Raw genomic sequence first — 8,897 nt, forward strand, 5'->3', positions numbered from 1 at the left:
TGTATTTTCACTGCTCTGTAGCAATTTTTGACTGCAGGCAAGTAAAAGTACCCATAAAGAGATTTGGGAACCTGGTACTGTGGGTTACAGCTAAAGCAGTATAAAACTAAGGAGTGAATATGTCAGACTTGCGCCTTCTAAAAATAAGTTGGGTCGAACACTCCCCCTTAACTTATGTTTTTGTCAATAACAAATGAAACATGGTTTTTAATTTGGAGCTCAGCAGCTCAAGGCTTTCTCTTAAATTATCTTTAATTACGGCCAGTCTGAGAGTTTTCCTTACGATCCATAACTTATAAATGGCACTAGTAAATAAATAAACTGATGTGTTTCCAACTCTAGTCTTTAAAGCACATTAATTTACGGCTGTAACGCAAGCAGTAAGTCAACTTGATATTAAAGCTTGTGATAACCATTTTAAAAAGAAAAAATGACATTGTTTTATAGTAAAAATTGATCATCTCCTCTGACCTGAGGGACATCAAATGCTTCCTTAGTGCCATGGAAAACATTTCATCAGGGCTATAAATGTATCAAGCTGTCAGTTCACAAGCAGGCAAGAAAAGCATGATCAGGCTGCTAGATGAAGGACAGGGAATCTGGACCATGGTAAACTCTGTTTTCATTTATCATCATCATTTATCATCATCCTTGTCATCAATAAATGCAACATTTTCCTCTAAGGCATGCATTCTATTTGCTGCACCATTTTGGCAATTTGCATGAGCTACGAATTTGTATGCGATTTATATTGTGACTGTAGTTTATCATGATCCTTGGAACAGAAATAAGATAAATTTGCAATCCTGTGCATAGTTTACTGTAGGAGTAAGTCCCACTAATATACCTCTGAGTCTATATGTACAAGATTGCTTCTTGTACATATTTACCTGTGTTTATGTACCGGTATATGATTATGCATATTTACCTGTCAATAACTACTAAACACAGTAGGACCTATTTCTGAGTAAGCATATTTTGCTTATTTGATTTTAATGTAATCACTTTTACATAAGGCAAATTCCACTGAAGGACCTCCACCAATGAATGGCACTATCTGGTGCAAGCAGCATGGGGTAGTCCTTCTTCTTTACCACAGCCTATGTGCACACCAAAGCTGGCTACTGGGGCTGGGAAATCTTTTGGAGTTGTTATTAGGTAGTGTAGAGGATTGAAAAGGACAGAAATTGGATTTAGCCCATGAGTTCAAAAATCTTACAGCAATTCAGTGACAAAAAAGGCAATCTTGTATTCATCAACTCAAATGTGTATTAGTGGGACTCACTCCCATAGTAAACTGCGCACAGGATTGCATGCTTGAAATGTTTGCAAAGCAAATATTTTGAGGCAACATCGACCATGTTCTACCTGTGGAATGACTATGCAAGGTACCCTAAATTTTAAAATAAATTGGACCTAAAGTACAGTAGATGAAGTGAAAAAGTGTGCTACTGGAGTGCCTTCAGTTTCTCCTGTTGTACAACCAATTGCACAACCAGGTATCTGCAAACACAGTTGTCATTTGCACTTGCAAGTGACACCTCTGGCTACTAGCCTTTATATTTCAATGTGCTTGCCCATGGGTCTGATGCCGAACAGAGAAAACAGCAAAATGTTGTATACTGATACAATTCTACTAGAAGGGGCAGTATGACCAAATGTTGGGCTACTCTTTCTCTGCATGCTCAGCATCCCTGTCCTCTTATTATTTTGTATGTGTTGTAATGTTGACACAGGGCACCAGTGTCAGGCTAATCTGCAACAAGGGAAAGTGAGCTAAGTGCTGCTGACTATTGTTCTTGTGGAAGAAACACTTCTTTTTAACATAGCAGCTCCAACAGGAAAGAAAGAATTGAACATCTGAAATGAAACAACAACAACAACAACAAAAACTCTGCCTTTCTTTACTTCAACTCCTTCAGCAGATCTCCCATATGTACCCATTCACATATGTCCCTCTCTTTGCTTTTCTGGATGGTATTTGTGATAGGTATTGCCAAGTCCATCTGTTCCAGTATTCACTGTCATCCTTGGTTGCACGAGATCCACACATACTGTGAAATTTTCTGGTGGAACAGTTAGTTTCTCCTCAGCAGTAGTCTTCTTTCATGCTGAATTGATTGGCTCCTGCCCATCTCTGAAGCTGTGACCTTCTGGACAATCACAGAACCGTGTATATATTCCTTTCATTCTTTTCCTGTATTTGGGTGACTATGCCCTTCAGTGTGGAGGCAAACTGAGACCACTAAGAAGTAATGCTGTAGTTTGTACGTACTCAGGGAACTCCAAATGTATGTAGTATAAGCATGAGCAGATCTGGGCAGCCCAGTTTCACTAAGGATTTTGATCTCCCACTGTGCAGATGACTCCATACAAGTTTCCCTGACATATATAAATCCATGTGTATGTTTGGGGGAATTTTCCCTAAATGCATATTTTTCTACACATTTTTCAACATGTACAAAAGCATATCAATCCACATCTTAGGAATTATGTGCATTTTCTATACACATTTTGCAAATATACACATGTTGGCAAGCTCTTTTTTTAAAACTCCAGATAATGCACCATAACCCTGGAAATATGAGGACTTATTGCTGCAAATTCTGTCCAAGTTATGCTCAATTCTGTCAGGTGTAGATTGAGTAGATCTTAAAAAACAAAAGCATTACGACAAGAAAAACCCCAACAGAGGGACCTTTTCACACATCCCTAATATAGTATTAACCAAAATGTCATGATAAAGAGCTATATGTTCTGTGGCTTTGAACAGTTGGGAGCTAGGGAATGAGGATGGGGGAAAAGGGGCAGAACTGACCTCTTGAATTTCTTTACTGCTTACACTATCAAGAAATTATAACCAGATTCAAAAAGGGAACATGCACCATGAAATTAAGACATCTCTGCCCTTTCCTACATTAGAATGTCTGAAGAAAAAGGAAGAGATTTAATTTGTATTCCGTACTTAGAACCAACTTCAGTCATTAGGTGGCAGACCTCAAAACCAGTGGTGAGGGCCATAAGGCAGACCCAGTTCCATCATGGGCACAGCAGGAAGAGTAATTGGCTTGGTGGGACTTTTGCTTCCTTCTGCAGTGCACGCAAGCATTTCAAAAGCTAGGAGGAGAGACAGAAAGAGCCCTGTTATCTGCCAGCAGGGAGAACTGCTTTATCTTCATCCACTGAATGAGACCTGCAGTGGATGAAGATAAAGAAGGAAAAAAGTGTGGCATGAGAAAGGAAAAAGTAGAGGGAAAGAGAAGTACTATGGTGTAGGGAGGGAAAGATCATCCTAGTTGGGGGGGGGGAGGTAGGGGAAGACATAAGAACTACCTAAGAATAAGAACAGAAAAACCCCCTTGTTAACCAGTTGTCTTTTGTGATTTATATTAAGGAGAATGATAGCTGGAAGTAGCAGCAAAACAGTGCATGTTTACCATGGCATTCCACTAAGTGGTGTCCTAAGTGGGTAGTGTTACATACAGCACTGATGTTACCTGTCTGTCATGGGTTTGGAGGGAAAGTTCCATCCTATGGGGAGTGGAAGGCGGGACATCAGGAGGAGGGGCTGTACTGTATATATATGTGGAGTTTGTGTGGAGAAGTTAGGAGAGCTGAAGGAGGGAAGAAGAAGAAGCTGGAGTGGGAGTCTGTGTGTCAGACAGGGTACTACTGTGTGTCAGTCAGTACCAACCTGATAGGTTCAGGTGTCTGTATGGTTAGCCAGAACTGATAGGTTCAGGGTCTGTGCTTTATTGAAAGGTGTTCTGTGTGAACCAAACTGGTGTATGTATGATTGAGACTAAGCCACGTTACTGTATCTTATTCACTTGATCATTTTATTTTTCCCTGTGTGTTATTTAAATAAACCTTATTCCTTTATTTGTTAAAAATCCATTCCTGGTCTGTGTGACTCCTTACAGGGAATGGTTGGTGGCAGCTTAGTGAAACTGTGGCATGTCCCAGTAGGTCTGGGGTTGTCACATTGATTGGTGTCCAGCGTGTGGGATACGACTGGTCCAGTTGTCCAGTGGTCCAGCAAAGCCTTGGCAAGTGTGCCCAGAGCAAGGGGGATCTAGTCAGGGAAAATCTGAGAGCGCGTAGGTAATCTTCTAGGCTTACCTCACGGGGAGGTACGCTAGTGGAAGAACGTGCACACTCAGATTGGGGACTAGATTAGGGAGCTGTGAGGCAACCTGTTTTGGCGGGAAAAGGCTGAGGCAAAGCTGAGTGAAGTAGCAGTGATCTAGCTTGTCTGCTGAGAGGCCTAGCAGAGGGGGGTGGACTCTGGCTGGCAACAGTTGCAAGTTAGTGCTGAAAGAACAGCAGCAATCTATAGAAGGCTGGTTCTGAGGCAAAAGAGAAAAAAAAGTGGTCGCTTTATTTTGAGGCTTGACTTTTGAAGGCAGCCTGTTCTGGGGGGGGATTATGCCCTTGACTCGAAGCCAAATGGCAGAAATGGGTGAAGTGAAAGACCCACAGGTGGACCAAGGTTCTGAGGATGAATTTGGCTCAGTGCAGGATGAGAGCACGGGAGAACAGAACCCAGAACTCAGGAAAATGCTCATAGCCCAACAGCATGAACTGAGGGTGAGGGAAATGGAGGAAAGATTAGAGAGAGAAAGAATGGAGGAAAGGGAAAGAGAGAAACAAAGGCAATTTGCACTAGAGAGAGAGAGAATGGAAAGAGAAGAAAGATTGGAGAGAGAGAAAATGGCGTTTGAGTTAAGAAAATTGGAACTGATGAATCAGAACAATAATAACAATAGAGATTTTGGAGGGAAAACCAAAACAAGATGAGAAAGATTCAAAATACAGCAGAAAATGTTATTTCTGTCAAGGAAAGGGCCATCTAATCTCAGAGTGTGAGAAATTAAAGCAGCTAAAAGGAAATGTGCCTCATGATTTGAGTGGAACCAAGCCAAAAGCTGTGTTCTGTGTCCAGAAAGAGCAAAGCTCCTTGTCACTGAGGGAGCCTGTTGCCATGGCTACTCAATCTGGAACAGTTACATCTGCTGATCAGGCTGGGGAAAATGGTCCTCTTGTGGAGGTCAAGCGCTGCTTGCTAGTGAGAACAGATTCGCAGTTGTTTGAAACCGCAGGAGTGGACGTAGGAATACTTGACCATCAGTATAGGGGGCTAAGGGATACTTGTTCCCAGGTGACCCTGTGCCATCCAGATATTATTCCTAGGGAGTATATAATCCCGAATGAGAGCCTAAAGGTGGCAGGGATTGAGGGACAGGTGATCTCGCTGCCAGTAGCTGAGGTACCTGTGAACTTTCAAGGCTGGAGGGGAGTTTGGCGGCTAGCGATTTCATCGACTCTGCCAGCAGCCGTGCTCGTGGGAAATGACCTGGCTGAACATGTGAAACGGGTGCTAGTGATTACACGCTCACAAGTTACCACGGGGACAGTTCAGGGGGGTACTGTTGAGCCCGAGACGGAAGCAGAGGGGAGTTCAGAAGCTGTGGTGGAAACCTTAACCACAGACAGCAGATTTGGCCAAGAGCAAAGGGCAGACGCCACTCTCCAAAAGTGTTTTGAACAGGTGACAGACGCTCAGCTAACACCTGAAACCCCAGTGAGATTTCGAGAGAAAAAGGGAATTTTATATAGAGAGACCCTGAGGAATATCTCAACAGGGGGAGATGGGATCAGAAGTCAGCTGGTGGTACCTGAAAAGTATCGCCCCATGATCTTAAAAAGGGGGCACTCTGACATGTTTGCTGCGCACTTAGGGGTGAACAAAACACAACAGAGAATTACACAGAATTTTTACTGGCCTGAAATAGGGAAGCAGATCAAGGAGTTCTGTAAACAATGTGATGTGTGTCAGAGGCAGGGGAATAACCGTGACAGGACCAAAGCAAAGTTGTGCCCTTTGCCTGTGATTGACACTCCGTTCAAATGTATAGGGGTGGATATTGTGGGACCTTTGCCCAAGGCCACAAAGAGGGGGAACCGGTTCATTCTCACCATTGTGGACCATGCCACGAGGTACCCTGAAGCCATTCCCTTGACTAATATTGAAACTAACACAGTGGCAGATGCCTTGGTGGGGTATATGTCCAGGATGGGATTTGCCTCAGAAATAATCACAGATTTGGGCGCATCGTTTACATCGAAGCCCATGAAACGGTTATGGCAAATCTGTGGAATTAAACACAAGGAAACCACTGCCTATCACCCTGAAAGTAATGGGTTAACGGAGAAGTTCAATGGGACTCTAATGCGCATGATTAGGGCTTACTTGGCAGAGAATCCAAACAATTGGGACCAGAAGCTGCAATCCCTTTTGTTTGCTTATCGATCAGTGCCACAAGCCAATACCGGGTTCAGTCCGTTTGAACTTTTGTTTGGGAGAAGGGTGAAAGGGCCACTCGATTTAATCAAACAAAATTGGGAGCAGATCACCCAGGATGACCCACAAGACGTTGTGACGTACATAGACTCTTTAAGGAATGACCTAAAGAGAAACCTAGAGCTAGCAGCAGAGACCCTGCAAGCTCAAAAGGTCAGAAAGAAAGCTTGGGATGACCAGGAAGGCGGGGAGAGGCACTTTAACCCAGGGGAGGAAGTGCTTTGGCCTAAGCCCTGCAAAGAGAACAAACTGCAGCTGGGTAGCCCAGAAATAAAATACTTGGGTCACATGGTAGGGGGAGGAGTGATCAAACCCCTAGAGGCCAAGATAGAAGCAGTTCGTGATTGGCCCAGACCCAATACCAAGAAAAAAGTCAAATCATTTCTTGGGTTGGTGGGCTACTACAGAAAGTTCATCCCGAGGTTTAGCGAGATTGCGGCTCTGCTGACCGATCTGACGTGGAAGAAGACTGATGACCACATCCCGTGGACCAGCGACTGTGAGGAGGCGTTCCAGAGGTTGAAGGAGGCCCTCATCAACTATCCAGTGCTGCGTGCTCCCGACTTCGACCGGGAGTTCATCATCTACACCGATGCGTCTAACAGCGGGGTAGGAGCAGTTCTTTGCCAGGAGGATGAGAATGGTGACCAGCATCCAGTGTCCTACCTGAGTAGGAAACTCCAGAAAGGTGAGAAACATTTGGCAACCGTGGAAAAGGAGTGCCTGGCCATAGTCTACGCGATCCAGAAGGCCAAGCCTTACATCTGGGGAAGACATTTTGTTCTGTGCACTGACCATTCACCACTGCAATGGTTAAAGACAATGAAAACCCACAATAGTAAACTTATGAGGTGGGCTTTAAACCTGCAAGACTATGACTTTGAAGTGAAGGTGGTCAGAGGGTCAGTGAACTGTGTTGCTGACACCTTGTCAAGAAGACCCGAAGAATGAAGACGGCGAAAGAAACATGGACTATGTATATATTTTGGTGACCAAAGGTTAAATGTATCTGTTTATTAAATATGCCTGGTTTGTATGAATAAAGGTAACTTGATGTATTGTAAATGGTAAATGTTTAAATGCCTAATTGATATGTTTATCCTAGAGTAAGTATGGTATTGTATGTTAATGTATAACTGTTTTTGTATGTTTTGGATCCAGGTTGTTTTTTGGAGAAGAGCACTTTAGCTTTCCCCCTACAAAACAACTTATAAAGAGGGGAGGTGTTACATACAGCACTGATGTTACCTGTCTGTCATGGGTTTGGAGGGAAAGTTCCATCCTATGGGGAGTGGAAGGCGGGACATCAGGAGGAGGGGCTGTACTGTATATATATGTGGAGTTTGTGTGGAGAAGTTAGGAGAGCTGAAGGAGGGAAGAAGAAGAAGCTGGAGTGGGAGTCTGTGTGTCAGACAGGGTACTACTGTGTGTCAGTCAGTACCAACCTGATAGGTTCAGGTGTCTGTATGGTTAGCCAGAACTGATAGGTTCAGGGTCTGTGCTTTATTGAAAGGTGTTCTGTGTGAACCAAACTGGTGTATGTATGATTGAGACTAAGCCACGTTACTGTATCTTATTCACTTGATCATTTTATTTTTCCCTGTGTGTTATTTAAATAAACCTTATTCCTTTATTTGTTAAAAATCCATTCCTGGTCTGTGTGACTCCTTACAGGGAATGGTTGGTGGCAGCTTAGTGAAACTGTGGCATGTCCCAGTAGGTCTGGGGTTGTCACAGGTAGTAACAGCAATATATGTCCAATACAGAAAGATAAAATAAAATACAAGGAAATAGCAGTAAAATACAAAACAAAAGCTATAAAAACAAAGGCAGTTAAAATGTCACTAAGTTCAATTAAAAAACCACATAAAGCCAGTTATAATTTTTTTTTACCCATAGGCTTAGAGGTCAAGGGCATTTCTTAATAAAAATGTCTTTGATGGCAGGCAGAAGGTAATAAGAGGAGAAGAGCGACAGGGACGGGGACAAATAAAATGTCCTCCTTCTGGAAGCTTCTGTTCCTTCATTTGGCTTTGTGGTTGGCTCAGGACTGGATCCAAATTATAGCTTAGCAAAATTAACTTTTGGGTCTACAGTTCTCTGTCTCTTAGAGGCTGTATGGGTGTAGCTGGGAGATTCTGGGTTCTAAATTCTGGTTCAAATGCACAGAACTGTATTCTTTCCTTCAAATTCTTGTGGTATTTTTTTAAAAAAAATTCTATCCATACTAGCATTCAGATAGCAACTGAATTATCACCACCTCTTAGTAATTCACAGTATAGAATGTGTGACTACATTTTCATAGCTGGTTAAAAGCTTTCTTGTGAGGCTAACAGATTCCTAGATTGTCGTTTCACACCTCCTCCGTAAAAAACTATTAATAATCTAATCTGCATATTGGACAGACAGCTAAGAAAATCTCATCTAAACTAGCTCGTGTGACAGTCTTCCTTGCTCTCTCTCTCTCTTTTTTGTGTTTAATTATTATTATTTTAAAATAGACTCATCTTACTTGGTCTCTTTTCCTTTCTTT

The 8,897-nt window shown here is 42.7% G+C and overlaps 1 long non-coding RNA gene across 1 annotated transcript; it reads left to right on the top strand.

The window, feature by feature from the left end:
• Positions 1–1,090: 1,090 nt before the first annotated feature.
• On the top strand, positions 1,091–8,192 carry LOC144588174 (uncharacterized). Its single transcript, XR_013543552.1, has 2 exons — positions 1,091–3,469; positions 8,102–8,192. It is a non-coding gene; the product is annotated as an uncharacterized LOC144588174 (long non-coding RNA).
• The last annotated feature ends 705 nt before the right edge of the window (positions 8,193–8,897 follow it).

The sequence above is a fragment of the Pogona vitticeps genome, chromosome 3 (genome assembly GCF_051106095.1).
Source record: "Pogona vitticeps strain Pit_001003342236 chromosome 3, PviZW2.1, whole genome shotgun sequence".
Lineage (NCBI taxonomy): Eukaryota > Metazoa > Chordata > Lepidosauria > Squamata > Agamidae > Pogona > Pogona vitticeps.